The sequence below is a fragment of the Protopterus annectens genome, chromosome 7.part0, assembly GCF_019279795.1.
Source record: "Protopterus annectens isolate FY-2018-M chromosome 7.part0, PAN1.0, whole genome shotgun sequence".
In the NCBI taxonomy this organism is placed as follows: domain Eukaryota; kingdom Metazoa; phylum Chordata; order Ceratodontiformes; family Protopteridae; genus Protopterus; species Protopterus annectens.
This window is the reverse complement of record NC_056739.1, coordinates 1,694,784,558-1,694,804,031: the sequence shown is the minus strand read 5'-3', so window position 1 is coordinate 1,694,804,031 and position 19,474 is coordinate 1,694,784,558. Positions and strand designations below refer to the sequence as shown.

Genomic DNA, 19,474 nt, shown 5'->3' with positions numbered 1-19,474 from the left:
ATGCCTTGTAAAACAGCTGTGGCAAAACCAGCCCTAGACTTAGAGTAGATAGGAAGGTGATAATGCTTAGAGAAAGTATGCACTGAACTCCAAGTAGCTGCTTCCAAAATATCCTTAGTTGCCACCCCCCTTAGAAATGCTGTTGAAGTGGCAGTAGCCCTAGTGGAATGAGGCCTAATCCCAGCTGGAATCTCCTTGCCATGATGGGAATAACAAAATGCAATGCAAAAGCCAATCCACCTAGAAATAGTTTGTTTTGACACAGGCTTGCCCTGTGAACTCAAAGCAAAAGAAACAAACAACTGCTGGGACTGCCTAAAATCCTTAGTCCTGCTTAAATAATAACGCAATTGCCTATGTACATCTAAAGTGTGCAAAATCTTTTCCCCTTTATTTTGAGGGTCTGCATAAAACGTAGGCAAATGAATAGTTTGGTTTAAAGCCACACTAGAAACCACCTTAGGCATAAAGGAAGGATTAGTACGTAATGATACCCTATCCTTATGGAAAATCAAAAAGGGCTCTACTGCCATAAGGGCCTGCAACTCAGACACCCTTCTTGCAGAAGTAATAGCCAACAGAAAAGCAGTCTTCCATGACAAGTATTTCAATTCAGCAGTAGCTGCAGGCTCAAAAGGTTGTAGAGTAAGTTTTTCCAACACAAAATTGAGATCCCAAGCAGGAGTAGGAGCTCTACGTGGGGTCTTATATTCTTTGCCCCTCTAAGAAACTGCTTGAACAAAGGATGCGAAAACAAAGGTGGGTCACAATCATAGTGAGCTGAAATTGCTGCAGCATGAATCTTAATGGAAGAGAAGGACAAACCTTTGTCCAATAACTCAGTAAGATATTGAAGAGCCACACTCAAATTAGGCTCAGAAATCTCCAAATTCTTAGCTGTACTCCAAAATAAAAATCTCTTCCATTTTTCTGTACACTCTCCTTGTACTAGGTCTTCTAGCTTCCATAATCACATTTAAAACTTGTTGAGGAAGTTGAGACCTGCTGTGTTTCAACACAGAATATGCCAGGCTGTTAGATGAAGAGAATGAAGCTTGACATTGAGCAGATGACCGTCCTTCTGAGATAACAGATGAGGAATCAGAGGTAAAGGCCATGGAGGCTTCTGTACCAGACTCCGTAGTAGTGGGTACCAGTGTTGCAGAGGCCAATCTGGAGCTATCAAAATCATCCTTGGCCTGTCTTGTCTGACCTTTAATAGTACCTTTGGAAGAAGAGGCAGAGGTGGAAAGGCATACACATGAAGGTTTTTCCAACTGAAAGACAGAGCATCCACTTTCCAAGCTGTGTGATGAAACCCCTTTGTGCAATACTTTGGCAGCTGGTGGTTTAGTGGAGAAGCGAACAGATCTATGTCTGGAGTTCCCCATGACACTGTCAGTTTCTGAAATACATGAAGATCCAGTTTCCACTCGTGGGGATCCATGATTTGTCTGCTTAACACATCTGCTAAGGAGTTCTGTGCTCCCGGCAGAAACCTTGCCTGAAGAGTTAGTTGCAAGCGCGCAGTCTCCCATAAAATCATTGCTTGCCTACATAGAGCATGAGAATGTGTGTCCCCTTGCTTGTTGATGTACCACATGACAGTTGTGTTGTCTGTTAGAATCAACACCTGCCCTGGAAGAAGTAACTCCTTGAAAGCCATTAATGCAAACTGGACTGCTAACATCTCCTTCATGTTGATATGTAGATGCTGTAGTCTGGCAGGCCACTTGTCTTGTATCCACTTTCCATTTAGATGAGCTCCCCAAGCAATGTCCGAGGCATCTGTCGTTAAGATCTGACTTGCCTCTGGCCGGGTCACAGAGAGTCCCTTGTTTAGGTGACATTCCTGAGCCCACCACAAAAATTCTTTTCGAAGGCAAGGTATAATTTGAATGACAGTGTCCAAATCCTGGCAGTGCTGTGTCCATACATTTTTGAGATACCATTGTAGCTTCCTCATATGCAGTTTGGCATTGGGAAGCACCAGAATACAAGATGCCATGAACCCTAATGCTTGAAGGACTGTCCTTGCAGTCAGCACGGACTGATGAGATAGTTGATGGAAGTAAAGTGACAGACTCTTTTGATTGTCCGGGGTTAAAAAGGCCATCTGGGCTGCTGTATTCAGTCTCACACCCAGAAAGCACATGTCCTGAGAGGGTACTAGACTGGACTTTATTTCGTTCACAGAATACCCTAGGCATCTTAGCACTGCTATAACATATTCCAGATGCTGTAGAAGGTCTTCCTTTTCTTGAGCCAGAATCAGGCAGTCGTCCAAGTAAGGATAGATTTGAATTCCTTGAAGCCTGAAGTAAGCTATCACTGGAGCCAGAACCTTTGTGAATACTCTGGCAGTAGATAAGCCAAAGGGCAATGCAGAGAACTGATAATGAGAATTTCCAGCTCGAAACCGCAGATACTTCCTGCAACTTAGCCTTATAGGCACATGAAGGTAAGCTTCCTTGAGATCTAAAGTTACCATCCAGTGATCTTTGCCCAGCAGAGGTAAAAGCTGTTGTAACGTCAACATCTTGAACTTGGGAATGTCCAAAACGTGTTGAGGAGAGATAAATCCAAAATTGGTCTCCACGTGTTCCCCTTCTTTGGTACAAGGAACAGGCGAGAATAAAATCCTAGGCCCCTTTCTGATACAGGGACTGGCTGAATGGCCCCTATCTGAAGTAACTGAGAAACTTGCTTGTGAGCCTCTTTTCTTTGTGGAGGAGGAACGTCTGGCATGCCTTTGAAAGGGGGCATTGTATGAAAATAAAACCTGTAACCGTGGTGAATGATATCCAACACCCATTTGTCTTGAGTAATTAAATCCCAATTTTCTTTGAAAAGAGACAGTCTTCCTCCCAAAGGAGCTGCCAGACGGGAATCTGCTGGCAGCTGGAAAGACAGGTCATTGGGTCTGTTTACGAAAGGACTGACCCCTGCCCTCACCAGAAGTCTGAGCAGGTGAACTCCCTGTTCTAGGCCTAAAAGAACCTTGAGCCCTGCCCCTACCACGTCTAGACCTACCCCTAGACTGGGAATCATAAGCAGGATATGTCCACATCTTAGCAGGCCAATTTCTACTAAACTTTGGTGGCTGCACCTGCAAAAAATCTTTAACAGTTTGCATAGACTTAGCTTTGTCCTCCATTTTCTTTAAAACTGCTTCCACAGGCGATCCAAACAACACATCAGACTGTAAAGGAGCATCCAAAATCCTTGTCTTAACATGCTCAGCTAAATTCTGATCCTTCAACCAGGCATGCCTGCGAAGAACAGAACTGGTAGCAGCCACCCTCGAGGAGGCCTGTACAGCATCAAAACCACATTGCAAAGAATGCTTACCCACTTGTTCAGACACATGAACCAAATCCAGCAACTCTTTACACTCAATACCTTCCGCCAAAGCATCCACCTTAGATTTCAATTGTGAAAGGAGATAATTCTGATATTTTAGCATGTGAAACTGACAATTCAATGCTCTCATGGCTAGAGTGGAAGAAGTATACACTTTCTTTCCCCACCTATCCAAAGCCCTTGCCTCTTTATCAGTGGGAACAGGATTTTTAACCACAGAAGCCTTAACACCTTTAGGCCCTTGAGAAATTGTTTCTGGATCCGCCCTAGGACTCTTAAACAAATATTTATGAGCTTCGGGCACCCTATAATACCTATCAGGCTTAACAGGAGCAGGGGGCAAAGAGTCAGGGTTCAGGGAAGCCTCTGCAAACACATCTTCCACCACATTCAACACAGGAGGAATAGCTAAAGGCCTATGCTGGGGTAAAAACAAGAATTCCCTAAGCCTTTTCCTGGAATCAGAGTAATCCTGGCCTTCCCATTTAAAGTGCTCCCTCATGGAATGCAGAGTCTCTGAAAATGAGAAATCCTCAGGCGGAGAAGCTGTAGGAGTGGAATCATCCACATCCGAATCAGAATAAGTAGGATACTCCTGCATATCTTCCACAGAAGATTCTGAAGCCTCTGAACACTGTTCAAAACTATCAAACTCCGGTTCCACCCGAGGCCTCTTATCAGGCGGGGGCACAGAACCTCTAATCATAGTAATCAAATCTTCTGCCATTTTAAGCATATGTTTCTTAGGTACAGAACCCGAAATGCTAGGAGAAGCCCCCACTGAAGCTGAACTAGGCCTACCCCTCAAAGAAGTTTTGGCAACAGAAGGAGAGGCTCTAACAACCTTGGGAAGAGAGGGAAGAACAGTCACCTGAGAAGCCCCCTCAGCCTGGCCTACCTCCTGAGAAGGCACATCCTGTAACAGTAAAGTTTCTGCCTGGGACTCCATGGAAACTCCTGGCAAAACCTCTGGCTCCACTGAGCCTTCTAAAGAACCGACGTCCGGGACTGCCGGTTCATCAACCCTAGGCTTCACTGTTTTGTCCTTGCGCTTCTTGGAGGAAGCGGGCGTCGGAGCATCCGACGGCATTTTATAATTGCAACGCTTCCCAAACACTAACCTGGCACAGTCTAACCTCCTCTTAATAGTGCGTTTGTTAAACCTAGCACAAGAGCGGCAACCAACAACGTCGTGCTCAGGCCCTAAACAAGGTATACACAAGGTATGGTAATCCCTATGAGGTATCTGTTTCCCACAAGAAATACAGTTATTCACTTTTTCTGACATCCGGTAAAATACTGAGGCAAGAAAAAACCAAAATGTTCCCCAACGGGGTACTTAGCCAACTCTGTTTCGGTCTGAAACTCCGGTTTCGGAAATATTTCAGAACGCCAACCTGCACTCGCAAAACTGCTTCTGCATCGGACCATGCGGCAAAAAAGACTGAGGATATGACGTCGGTCATGCGCATTAGTACCCTGACGTACTGACGTCAGTCTAATGCGCCCTGACCGACGTCAGCCTTATACTCTGGTATTCGGGCCGACGGGACGCGGACTATACCCAATAGTCAGGACTGCAGCAATGGAAAACGAAGAACATCGCTAAGGGGGGAGGGGGAGTAACAAAGAGAAACTAATTAACTGTACCAGTAAAAATAAAACTAACACTAAAAAGGGGTAGAAAGGTTTACTACCACACACACACACTATTTTGAAACTTTTTTTGGTGAACTTAAGATAGAAACGATTTCACCCAGCCAGGAGCTCTTCAAAGGGAAAGCTTCTTCAGCTGCGGCAAAAAACGATCTGAGGTAATGTGGTTGGTAGCAGGGGATTATGGGTAGGGGGAGGAGCTAGGAGCTCGGATCTTGGAGCTTGGTAAGCTGCCGGCTCGGATCCGAAGTCGGATCCGATACCCACAGGTTGCAGAGCAAATGAAGTAACTACTTCAGATCTGTAATTCAAATTGTAGCTTGCTACAGATCACCGACCATGTCCCAGGACCCCCATTCTGCGTTTCTGGAAACACTGGGAAACATAAAGGTCCTACCAAACACCCTAATATTGGGTGATTTCAATTACCCAAACATTAACTGGGAGAACTACTCAAGTACCAACTCCCTTGCCCAACATTTCCTAGAATTTATAAACTCAAAGGCCCTGGATCAACTGGTCAACACTCCCACCAGAGGTGACAACATATTGGACCTGGTCATCACCAACATGGGCGACCGGTGTTCCACATCAGAGGTCAACACCTCGCTGGTTAGATCTGACCATAAACAAATCACTTTGGATATCCACATTTCGCCCCCACCCCCAGACAAGGAAACCAGCGTGAAAAACTTTTCAAAAGCAAACTTCACGTTTTTTAAGACCGAGGTGGAAAGTTTCAAAGCCCCCATGCTGAAGAATAATGCTGTCCAAGCTGCAAAATCCTTTACTAATGCATTCTACGGGCACTTACAAAAATGCATGGATCATTCTATCCCAAGCAAAACCAACACTCACTCCTTCAAGAAAAGGACCAGTCTGGTGGACCCCTGCCATAAACAAACTATACAACAGAAGGAGGAAACTAGTAAAGAAAAAGAGTAAAATCCCAAGAAGGGAAGACATCCCTGATCAGTATAAGCAAGAAACTACGATCCCTCATAAAATCATCCAAGGTGAGTTCCGAAAGAAAAATTGCCAAGGACTCCAAAGATAACCACAAGGCATTCTTTAGCTATGTCAAGAATCTAAGTGGCAATGCTCAGATCTGCTCGGAGTTAGTGCAGAATGGCACAAAATACACTGAACCGACTGATATCGCCAACATCCTGGCAGACAGGTTCAGTGCAAACTTCACCCCCCCACCCCAAAAACAGTCCATAACCATACCAGAAGAATGTAGGGACCCTGAAATCACAGACACTCAGGTTAAAACAGCCCTCTCCAAAGCCAAAAACACGAGCTCAAAGACGAACTAACCTCTCATCTAAACACACTGTTCAAACTCAGCCTCTCCACAGGCTACATACCCATAGAGTGGCCCACAGCAACAGTTATTCCGCTCCACAAACGTGGAGCCACAACAGACCCTGGGAACTATTGCCCCATAAGCCTGACTAGCTTGGTCTGCAAGGCTATGGAGCGCATCATCATGGAACTCATTAACAGAGACATTGGGAACCTCCAAATACTGGACCCTACCCAGTTCGGCTTTGTTAAGGGCAGATCATGCCTCCTAAACCTGGTGGACTTCTTTGAGACAGTTACCAAGGCTATAGATGAGGAAAAGGTGGTACACACAGCCTATCTAGACCTCGCAAAGGCCTTCAACACCATTCCCCATTCTGGTATTATAGACAAGCTCACCAGACTGAACATAAACCCCTACGTCACAAGAAGGGTTGCCAACTGGCTTACGGACAGTATCCACATGGTGAGAGTTGCGGGAGCTAGGTCCAACCCTAAACCGGTTACAAGTGGCTTTCCCCGGGGCTCAGTTCTAGGGCCCCTCCTGTTCGGTATATACTTCTCAGAGGTACAGGCAAGCACAGGAGGACTATGGCTGACCAAGTTCACAGACGACTGCAAACTAGGGGCTATAACTGAATTTCTGGACATTTAGACACTCTCCAAAAGGGTCTCACTGAGACGGATACCTGGTGTCAAAATCATGGCCTCAAGCTAAATGCCAAAAAGTGCATAGTCATCCTCTTTGGAAAAAACAAAGTACCCACAAACTACCACATAGGTGGTAGTCCCCTAAATACGGAAGATGTAATAAGGGATCTGGGGACCCAAATAGACAGAAATCTCTCCTTTGATAATCACATTGCCAAAGTGGTTAGAAAATTCTTCTATGTGGCCCACCTAATCAAAAAAGGGTTCGCATCCAAATCAAAAGAGTTCATTGTGCCCTCTACTCATCAGACCCATCATACAGTACAACACCCCATTTGGAATGTACCTTACAAGACACCTGCAACAGCTGGAAAGACCACAGAAGTACTCTCAGCAAGAGGATCACTGACCTCAAACAGATGTCTATGCAGCTCGACTGAAGAAACTCCAGCTGTACTCGGTTGCATACCGCCTACTCAGAGGCGATTTCTGCCTGAAATACAAGGCCATGTCCAACCCAGAATTGATGGACATGCTCCACCTGAAGAAAACCATATCCCATCGAGCCACACACTCTAGGGATCTAAACCTCACCACAATAAATAGGATGTGCTGGAAGGACAGATTCCTGTCCCACAGACTTCCCATGCTTTGGAACAAGATTCCAATCTACATTAGGCAGAGCTCCTCACTAACACTCTTCAAGAGAAACCCTGATGAGTGGATGGGAAACAAAGTTTACCCCGGGGATCACTTCAGTGGCTCTGCTGGACAGAGGCACAGGGAACTAATCTAAGGGGGCAGCGAAAGCCAACATATTCTTGTTAGGCTTATAAATGTCTTCGGGCAGATAGCCTAGTACCTACCTATGAACTTGCAGCACCATTAGGTACTGCACATGTACTCATGAACTTAACAGGAGTGGATGGTTTACAGTCTGCAACCTAGTGACTCTCTATGTATGAGGGTTGTAACTTTGTGTTAGTAGATTTCTGCCGAGACTTTACCTTCCTAGTTTTAGGAGGCTTTGAAAGTGACTTTTAGACAGCCTCAGCATATGTTGGTTTGAATACGTTCAAGCAGAGGAGTGGGTGATAAGTAACTCTCATCATCTTTTTAGGTAAGAGGGAGACCTTTATGTTGTGTTGATACTTACAGCTTTAACAAACTACATCACATACATCAAGTAATACCCCATTGCTTTTGAACATTTGGCAGTTTCTACATTGCCTAAAAATACCAAGTGTAATGACACTATCAGCTTAAGATATACAAAGTGACTGGCCTTCCATATCAGCTGGCTCGGTGTATGTCTTTTATGGAATAAATGCCACCAAACATAGTTAACAGTTTAGTTAATAGGTGCAAGGGATCTTAAGTCCAAGAGGTTAGAAGAAACAAAGTCACAGCAAAGGCAAGAGTAGATACAACCTGCAATAAGTTGAAAGCAACAAGCAATATCAAAACAGCAATACCTGTGAGACAGTAACTGTAGCTACAAGAAGCAGCTATGAGATATCGACCTCACTGACCTGATGACTGCACATGAGACACTGGCCTTATTGACAATTGCACGGTATCTGTATATGAACACGTTGGCAGGTTCACCAACAGTAGCAAAACAGATAACAGTAATCTTCTGCTCAACGTACAGCTAACAAAAACTAACAGCAGTGAGATCATCTAAAAAGTACCCTGTTGTTTACAGAACTAAGGGCAGCTATTAGTTTACAAGAAAACATACTATCAGTGCAAATTAATCAAGGCAAGTAACCTCAACTGCAAACAATTCACGTGTCTATGGAGTGCAGGCCACACTGCTTCGCTGCATAAAGCAGCACCACTCAAAATAATTTAACTTACAGAAACACAGTAAAACTCTGAAAAGCAATAAAGGGTACAGTAGTCAATAGCAACAACACTTGTTTATATGTTTAAAGCAAACAGAAGCTAGAAACAGCCTGATGTTCCCTCTCCATACATAAATATGAGCAAACAATTCCAAAGAAAGATTACTTAAATGACATTACCAGTACATAAAAGGGGATGTAGAGTGCAGCTCCTCTCAAAAGGATGAAGGAAGCCTCCTACAAAACTGTATTTTTTTTTATTTTGCTTGCAAGTATACCATTTCTAAAGTCTGCTGCCAATGGTGTTATTAACACTGGTGGTCATTAGAGGAGTGGGACTTGACCAGCAGTACCTTGATGAAAACAAAGTGCCCTAGGCCCTATTACATACACAGAACTTAGGTTCGGGTAGACACCAGTTTTTTCAACCAGTATTCAAGAAAAGCTGTTGTCCCTAAGCAAAAACAAGATTTCCTCTCACACCAAGAACGTTACCTAGAATTCTACCAAATCCAATGGAAAACTAAACACTGAGGACACAGAGTAACTGCTCCTACTGCAGCAATGATACTATTATTGGAATATCTATAGCTGCGGTTGAGTACATTCACACAAATGCACTATATGTTCATCACTGAATATCATTGCCGCAGTGCACTCATTATATATATACATGTTAATTATATATGAGGAAACTACCAAGCAGTGAAATGGTCCCTGAAATCAAGCAGAAATGGAGGGCTACAGGATACCTTTCACAACAGCAGAGATAAAACCAGTTATGTTTCTATACTGGATGTTCAACTCACAATTGCTTAGATAAAATATTAACAAATGTCCAAGTGACTGCCTTACAAATGCTCTGCGTTAATGAAATACAGTTTTGATTAAGGGTATAGTTGAGGCAGCTGCCCTTATGAAGTGTGTCTAGACTTGTCCAACTAGGGTCTTACCATGGTGATTCTAGAAGATGATGATGCAATCTAACATCCATTTAGAGAAAGTCTGACAACTGCTCTATTCTGCTTTTCTGGCATGGAGACAATGTATTCGAGTATGAAGTCATTAATCTTGTTAGTATAGTACCACAACTGCTTGTCAATGTCCATGATCTGTCAAATCCTTTCCCCTTTGTTCTGTGAAGTGAGATGAAAGTCAAGGAGCTGAACAGATTGATTCAGAGAAAGCTTCAAAACATTTAACTGAAAGAAGGGGCTGGTCCCTAGAGTCAACAATGTCATTGGTGAAGACTACTGAAGGGTTGTTTACACATCCAAAGCTTTAAGTGCAGACTTCCTGTTATTGTATTAAGGTGAAAGCAGTGTGCTCCAATAGTGCTGCTACGTCAGCTTATCAAAATGGTACAACCAGTTTTTGCTTTAGGCGAAGACCCACTAATTTAATAGGCTTCTTGGCAACCCCATTAAATACTGTTTCTAAACAAAGAAAATTATTACTGGACTACTTAAAAAATCATCTTATTTGGATTCAGTAACTCCAGAGATTTGTTCTCCACTTCCAGCAATGGCTGGTGAGATGAAAATTCAATAGGAGAAGCAGATGTGGCCAGATAGCAATGCGCTTGTTAAAGGTTTTCCTTGATTTTAAAGGCATTTTTATAAAACAGCACAAAGAACTGTGAGAAGTGCTGTCCTAACTGGATGGGCACCCTTGCACTTTAGAATTAGCAGCCAATGATCAAGAGGGCTACCTTCATGAATTGAAGCTGCAATTGAATTTTGCCCTTAAACAGAAGTAAAGTTTAATGAACAAACTGGACTACCCTAAAAATCAAGACAGGAGATGCAGTTTCTGCATCTCTGGGGTGCCAAAACTCCTGAAGAGGTAGACTATAATCATTTTTGACTAGCTTCTGAAAGTACAGGGCATAGAATTCACCTTCCTTAAAACACAGACAAGGCTTACTGCTCAATGGTACTTATGGTGCAAGCCATCTTAGAGCAGGATGAAATCTTCTGTAAGGCCCACTGAGAGTATTTTCCCCTTTGGCAAAGGACACAGCATAGCTTTTGCTAAAGCTGTTCTCTGAGAGTGAGAACAGTAAGGAGCAGCTTCTGTCTGCTGCTGTCTTCCCTAATAAACAAGGCTAAATTATTTCTGTGCTGCTAGCAGTCTCTATACAGTAAACTCTCAGTTAACCGGAACTCAAGCAACCAGAAAAAACAAATCTACGATTTTAGAGTTTTAGAGCTTTAAAAAGGAAGGTAGGAATAAATTTCCTCTCTCCCCAACCTAAGAACAAGTCAAACCAAACAAACAGTATAGGATACAGTATTATTCAGACCTATTTTTAATACCAATTCTCAAGCAACCAGAAACTACAGCTATCCAGCATCTACCACTCCCCATGGGTGCCAGTTAACCAAGAGTTTACTGTAATTTTACAGATCAACACTACTGGGAGTTTCTGAACAAACATGAAGCATAGTCAGTGTTTGCAAAACCAGGGAATCTTGGTTTACAAAATCAGAATTGGTATCTCCAGGTAAAGGTTAACGCAGAAATAACTCAATTCACTGACTATGTCACTGGAAGCCAATTAGATGTGGGTGGATGGAACAGTCTTATTTTAAGTTTACAGCACTGTTATGCCTTCTTTTATATGAGATAAGATGCAACAATTAATCATGTAAAAGTGCTTGAGTAGGAGTCTGCCGTCACAGTTCATATTTAGAAGACAAAAGAAATGTGGAAGATATTTGGACTCACCTTGGTATCTACTGGTAGGGGTGTTCAGGTCATAGTTTTTTTTTTTTTTTTTTTGCTGGATGCAGCTGTGAAGCTATGTATACTGATGATGCTTGGGGGAGTCTTCTATAGTCCAAATAACTTGTTTTTTCTCATTGGGCTTGCTCCCTTTTCGTGACAGTAGTCTACCCAAACATGAGTTGTGTCTGACAGATGCACATGCCTTTTCTTCTCTAGAGATGCCATCAAGCCCTGCTGACTAATGATGGGAAGATTATCTTTTTCTCCCTTCTGAGATCTGAAAGGGGAAGCAGAAGTACTGCAAGTTATACCTAGACCCATTTCTAGTTAGACCAGGAATAATGTCACTCCTCTCCTCTTCCTCATATTGTCATGTACAAGGTATTGTACATACCCTTCTGTCTTTCAGGAAGTTATGTTTGATCACAGCACAGGGCCACCCGCAACATGCAGTAAGGTAAATAATTCTGCTTTTGTCACTGCTTTAGAAATGGACCCATTTTAAATGTCTTGGTAAGAGCAGAGATCTGTAGGGTCATCTAACTTTTGATTCAGCAGGTGACAATTTGATGCACTGGTAAAGTATTGCCTCAGTGAGATATGTCCTCAATGGTTCTCTTTCAATTTCTAGCTTCATACAGTATTCCATAGCAAAGAATCCTTTATCAATACATTTTTAAGATGGTTTTATATTGTATATTTGTAAGCCCCTACAATGAGTTTTATGGTTTTATAACCATCCATCAACCCACAACCACCTTTTTCCCATTTTTGCACATGGGGTCGAGGTGTCACTTCAACATTAATAATCATCCAGAGCCAAGGTTCATACTGCTGTGTAGCTAGCTCTGCCATGGTTGTTCTTCCAGACTACACACTTGCATGCACACTCATACCTAGGGCCAATTTATAGAGTCCAGTCCACCTACTGCATGTCTTTGGAATGTGGTAGGAAACCGGAGCACCCAGCAGAAACCCAGGCAAACACAGTGAGGACATGCAGACTCCACACAGAAGGTAACCAAACTGAGAATCAAACTGGATAACCTCTTGCTGTGAGGCAACAACACTGTCCACTAAGCCACTATGTTGCCCATATAAACCTAGTTAGAATTTATGTACTTACCATAACTTGGCATCTGTGCTGTCCATTTCCATTCTTCCTCACAAATGGGTCTAGGACCTGATCCTCGAATCTGACTCGGCCACATATACAAGGCTTTGGATCCAATTCTTGCGCTCCTCCCTCTACCCATAATGCTCTACTCTGTCTACAACTCTTCAGATAGAGTTTGCTGCCTAGCAGCTCACCTACTATAAAGACAGAAAAGATATATTAAAAAGGCGTGAGGCTCAAACTAGGAACTTAAAAGTTCCAATGTCATCTGACCAATGCTTCTAGAAGTGACAGGGCCGGGGGATGACTGGGAGGGAAGGTGAGGAAGAATGAAAATGGACAACACAGATGCCACTTTATGGTAAGTACATAACTTCTAAATCTAATGCCCTTTTCATTCTTCCTCACAAATGGGTCAGAGTCTCCAGCTACATAATTCTTGGGAGGCCCTTAAGGAAGGACATGTGTGGCACTGTCAAACCATAGGAAGCTCTGCTTCTGGAAACGATGTCTACTTTGTAATGTGTAATAAAGGTACAAGTATTTGACCAAGTGGCTGCAGTGCAGATATTGTCAATGGAAGTTCTTGCTGAAAAAGCTGACGAAGTAGCCACAGATGTAGTTTAATGAGCTCTAGGAGGTCGAGGTAATTCTAAAACTGCATTTCATGGATTTATTCTCAAAAAATCAGTAATCCATTTAGCTAAAGTAATTTTGGAACATGCCTGAGCCAAGTGGTTATGGGCAAAGGATAAATACAGCTGATCAGACTTCCTGTACTTTTTTGCTCTGTGAAGATAAAAACTTAATTGTGAATGTCAAGAAGGTGACGCATATATTTGCCCTGATTTATCAAGTTTGGAAAGAAAACTGGTAGTTATATTGACTAATTAATGCTAGTGTCCGTAGTCACTTTAGGTAGAATGGCAGGGTTGGTCTGTAAACACACCATAACTTTATGAAAAATAATGTAAGGAGGCCTAGCCGATAAGCCCTGGAGTTCAGAAATTATTTTTGCTGAAGTGATACCTACCAAAAAGACTGTTTTCCAAGAAAGAAACTTCATGTTGTATTTGTCCGCCAGTTCAAAAGGTTTCTGGGTTAACCCCTGCAAGACCACAGCTAGATGCCAAGGAGGGGAAGGATCCTTTATTGGAGGTCTAAGGAGGAAAACTACGTTCATGAAAGGTTTACATAATGCCAGAGAAAAAGATTTATTTCCAGCGTGGAAACTGGAAATGGCTGCCAACTGAAGTTTAATCGTAGAAAAACTAGCCCCTTCCTTAGAAAATACTGCAAGAAAAAGAAGAATGGCCGAAGTAGGTCCTGAAAAAGGGTCACTATTCTGATTGGAAGCCCAAACAGAAAATCGTTTCCATTTGCTTCTGCAGACTTTCTTGGCGGAGGCCTTCTGGGAGGCCAAGATAATGTCAAACACTGGGGAAAGCAAGCCTGGACCATCTGACTATTACTGGAAGTGGAGAAACCATGTGGTTAGCTTGAGGGTGTGGATAGTGAGCTGTTGAATTCCTGATAGATGAGATAGGAGATCTGAGTGGGTTCGAGTATCCATGAGACTAGAGGAAGGGGAATCGTACCCGTCGAGGTCAGAAGAGGGCAATGAGGATGACTGAATTATTCAGCCTGGTTCCTTTCTGTATGAACTTTGGGATTAGAGGAAGAGGATCGTAGGCATAGAGAAGAGTCGGGAGCCAATCGTGAACTAGAGCATCCCCCAGTGACTCCCCTGGGGGGGGGGGGGGAATCAGAGTGAGGTACTTGCTGAACTTGTTGTTGAGGGATGATGCAAACGGATAGAAGCAAGGTTGGCCCCAATGGCTGAAGATAATATTTGCTACTGAGCGGCTGAGGGACCACTTGTGAGGGATTAGGATAGACCTGCCGAGTCAGTGCGCCTTGGTTTTCCCTGATATATGTGTTGCAATGAGTGGTCTGAAATGATCACCCATGCCCAGATCCTCATGGCTTCTCTGCACAATGGGCAGGAACGGGTTCCTCCTTGTTTGTTGATGTACCAGGCAATTGACATGTTGTCTGTGTGGATTGCAATAGTCCCTGAGAGGCTTGCAAAGTTAGAAGGACTGCTCTCATCACTAGGACATTGATATCCAGCTTAGTCTCTGAGGGGGACCACATGCCTTGGACCATCTTTCTCAAAAAAACACCCCCCCCCCCAACCCAGTTAGAAAGCATCCATGGTGGCTGTGGCAGTTGGGGAATGAAGGAAGAAAGGCTTGCCCAGGAACAGGTCGTCTGAGTGGATCCACCAACGAACATGATGTTTGCAGATTGGAGTAAGTCTTATGGGAAATGAGAGAGGCTGGTAAAGAATGGACCACTCTACAGCCAATGTCCATTGAAGGATTCGCATAAAAAATCTTGCTAGAGGAACTAGAAGGATGGCAGCTGACAGTGACCCAAGAGCTTGTAGCACTAGTTTTGCTGGAGGGGATGGATGAGACATTATGGCCCGCATCTGATTTCTCAATGATATGATGCGAAGAAGAGGTAAGGTTGCCACTTGAGTTGTAATATTCAGTTGAGTTATGAATTCTAGAGTTTGTACAGGAGCCAGGTTCAATCTGGGATTGTTTACTGAGATGCCTAAGGTGTTACAGAGCAGAAGCAAGTAATCCCTGGTTTGCAGAAGTTGATTCTTGGATGGGGCAGTGAGGAGCCAATCACTGACGTAGGAAAACACCTGGTATCACTTGAGTCTCGAGTGAGCTGTCATGACTGCCATGCATTTGGGTGAACACCCTGGGGGCTGTGGTGAGCTCAACGGGCAGTGCACTGAACTGGAAATGATTAGTTCCCACACGAAACCGCAGATGTCTCCTGGAGCACCTGTCTATTTTGATGTGATAGTACACATCCTGGAGATCTAAACAGCACATCCAATCTTCCTTGTGTAGCAGAAGCAGGATGGACTGAACAGTAACCATTTAGAACTTCAAATTCTTTACATGATGGTTCGAATTGCTTAGAACCAAGACTGGTCTCAGATCCCCTGTTTTGTTTGGCACCAGAAAGAAGTGGGAGTAAGTTCTGAATCCTAACTGTTCGGGTGGGAAAGAAGCAAGAGTAAGTTCTGAATCGGATCTGTTCAGGTGGGACCTCTTGGATAACACATTTTTGTAGCAGCCTTTGAACTTCTTGAGCTGTGTATTCCTTCTGACTGGGAGAAATGCTGGGGAGGTTCTTTCTTTGGACAGGAAAAGGAAGGGAAAAAGAGTATGGAGTAACTTCTGGATATGATTCTTAGCACCCAAGAATTTGTTGCAATGTTTTGTCCAGGCATCAAGGTGCAGGAAAAAATTACCCCCAACTGCCTCCAGAGGTGGACAGTCAGGCAACACTTCAGGAACGCTGATGGGACCCATCAGAGAAGGAGTCTCTGAAGCCCTGATTTTGTGGACCCCTCTGCCTCTAGGGGGATGTCTTCCATTGAAGCCTCCTCCTCTATCTCTGCAGGAAGTGCCTCTGTGTGAATCCTGAAAAGGTCCCTGAGATTTCCAGAACCACATTTTCTTACCACCCTGATGATTCCTAGAGAATGCACATTGAGGGGTAGAAAACTTGATCCCAATGGTAGGCAGAGTCTTTCCCTCCTCTTTGCTGTAGTTAAGCCTACCTTTAACTGATGGCCCGAAGAAAGAAGAGCCATTAAAGGGGGCATTAACAACTGATGGCTTAAAGGGTTCCACAAAGTCGCATAGCCTCATCCAGGCATGTCTACTGATGGTTATGCCTGAAATGGTTGCTCGTGAGCCACCCTCTGCTGCATGGGAGATCAGCCTCATTGCTGCAATGGAAATGGATAGAAGAGTGGCCAGATGAGGAGAGACCTTCTTGAGAGACTCCACAGACAAAGACTCAGCGAGAGAGTTTGAAAGCTCATTGGTCAAATCTCTCTGCAAACAAGTGAAGTGTGCCAGACAGTTCAACAACCTCAATGCAAGTGTAGCTGAGGTTTACACACACTTTCCAAATCTGTCCATCGCTCTGGACTCCCTGTTCGGTGGATGGAGGGAGGAGATTTGTTCAGCTAGCTCCTTCTTAGTGGTTGCCGCCACTACTATGGTATCAACTGGGATTCACTTGCTCCAGTGTGATGTATCTGAACTGCAAACTAAGAACTTGTCCCAGTGCTTGGGAATGGGCGTGACAGTTCCCAGTTCCTTCTAAGCCTGTCAGGATTCCAAATCAATAAGTTCATCTGCTGGGAGTCACTCAAGACATAAAGGGCCAGCCGTGAAAACCACCAGGAACACCAATTCCTCAGAAGGAGATCGGAAAGACTAGCCACCCTTCTGTTTGAGGATTTACAGGATGTCCCCAAAGGAGGCATCATCAGGTGGTGATCAGAGGGATCCTTCGCGCTCATCAAAATTGGTGTCTTCTGTGCAAGACTCCAAAGGGGAGTCTATGTGCCTCCTCTTACACATTCTCTTCTGAGATACCTCTTCTGTGGGGTGCTCGGGAGAGGTGTCAGAAGAGGGGGGAAATCCCTCTGGGGAACATGTGTGGAGGCTTCCCAGAGCTGGCTGACCCATAGGAGCAGAAATGCTGGGCTCAGAGCTTAGACCCAATCAAGGGTGAGGTTTAGGATTTGAGGTTAGACAGGATGTCTCTCTATGAAAAGAGAAATCCTCTTCTATTACCCGGAAGGCTTACGGACCTGGGGGACCCCCCCCCAGGAGCAGAAGCAGCCAAAGATGGGAGGTCAGGGCCAACCTCACATCAGACCCCTCTGGAGAGAATCGGATCAGTGCCATCCAGGGCTGAAGCACCGAGGGGAAGGGATGGTACTGAAAGTAGGAGCCAGAGTTGACCTCTCAGATCAGAGATCCTCCCTGGTCCAACAGTATCAGAGCAGGAGTGGTCATGGGCACAGTCGAGGAAGGGAACTTCCTCGGATCCAATGCCAAACCTCTCTGGGATCTTGGGATTCCAAAACTAAAGGTAGGATCGGAGAAGGAGACAGTATCAGTTGGGCAGGTATACGCATGGATCTGAGGGGAGATGGAGTTGGCAGGACCACCATCTGGATCTTAGCCCTGAAAAATCTCCTCATTATCCTGTCCATGTCTGCATCTGAAAAACTCTTTCAAAATTTGGATGATGCTGTGGATGCCAGCTTAGAGTCCTCCTTTGGCATTTGAAATAACTGAGAAGGCAGAACTAGAGATGCAGGTTTCACGCAAATTCCAGTGTATGGCCTCTACTCATCGGATCCGAGGGTTTAGGATCCGAGAAAGAGATGGACAGAAAGGGATGCTGGCAGTAGGGGCTAAGCCAGTCAGATCAGAGGATTGTTGTGAATCCGGGGGTGGCCCGGCAGACCTTGGATCAGAAACCTTTCATAACTTTTCTGACAGTTCTGAGGAAGCTCTCAGAGATTTGGGAAGGTGCCTTTTCCTTGGCTCTGAGACAACTTGCATTGGTTTTGAGGGGGTTTGAGGCCCAGCAGGAAATAATCCCTTCAGGTTCAGTTTATTGCAATGGTCAGATAATGCCCCAAGATTAAAAGTGGCGCAAATAGCACATGGAGACTCCAGGTGGGTTGTGCCCACAAGAAGTGAACTTTTAAAACTTGTAGGCTTTTCTGACATGGAAGGCAACAGTTAAACATTAAATCCTGAAGAGGAAAAAAAGGTTAAACGGCAATAAGTTTAATCTGAAAAGAAGATTAAACAGACAGAAAGAAGCAAACTTTTTTCCCTTATATATATATATATATATATATATGGGAATAAAGGGAGAAAAATATCCTGTAAAAACAGAAGAAACAGCAAAGTACCACAAATGGTACAACAGAAGTAAAGAAACATTAATGAACGGAAAAACCCTAACACCCGCATACAGTTGAGGGAAGAAGGCATGTTGGTACTAACTTTAAAAGTAATTAGAAGAAAAATAGCAGTAGCAATATTAAAGAAATGATATCAAAAAAAGTCACTCTTACTGCTCGCAATTGGATTGTCCATCTTGCTTCAATGGCAGCCAATGAGATCCGACGATTTGGAGACACAATACAGCATTATTGGTAGAGGGAAGAACTCGAGAATTGGATCCAAAGTCTTGCATATGTGGGAGAGTTGCATCTGAGGATTGGATACTAGACCCATTTGTGAGGAAGAATTTATTTTTTATTTATTTTTATTTTACATTTGTTAACTGGGATAGTCAATACATGTCCATTTTCAGTAGCGGCCCAGGGAGAAAAGCTCCAAGTTACATGTGATAAACAAAGCACTTATGAGACATGGATATATATATGTATATATATATGTGTATATATATATATATATATATATATATATATATATATATATACATATATATATATATATATATATATATATATACATATATATATATATATATATACATACATACATATATATACATACACAATGTATGTACAATGTAGTCCTCAAGAATGGACTCACAAGATTGACAGTTTTTGATATTCATACCTAACATCGGATATACGCAAAATTACATATACAGCAACAATGGATGTTTACACAGATAAAAAAAAAACTAATAAGACAAGCATATTTACAAGGTGTGTACAATGTAGTCTTCAAGAGGGGATTTGCAAGCTTTATAATGTACAGAAACTAGAAGTTATAACAACAGTTCTGAGCAAAAATGAGTGACACAATAATGAAAAGAGAAGGGTAGGTAAAATATGGAGCTGAAAAGGACAACATCAGATCACCCTTTTATAGTTTTACAACCTTGAAGCCTTATTTGCAAATGTTATGAT

The 19,474-nt window shown here is 43.4% G+C and overlaps 1 protein-coding gene across 2 annotated transcripts in view; it reads right to left on the bottom strand.

Annotated features, from left to right (window-relative positions):
• FANCI (FA complementation group I) overlaps positions 1 to 19,474 on the bottom strand; it is a 2,406,750-nt gene that overhangs the window by 759,877 nt on the left and 1,627,399 nt on the right. The gene's annotated exons all lie outside the window — the stretch shown is intronic.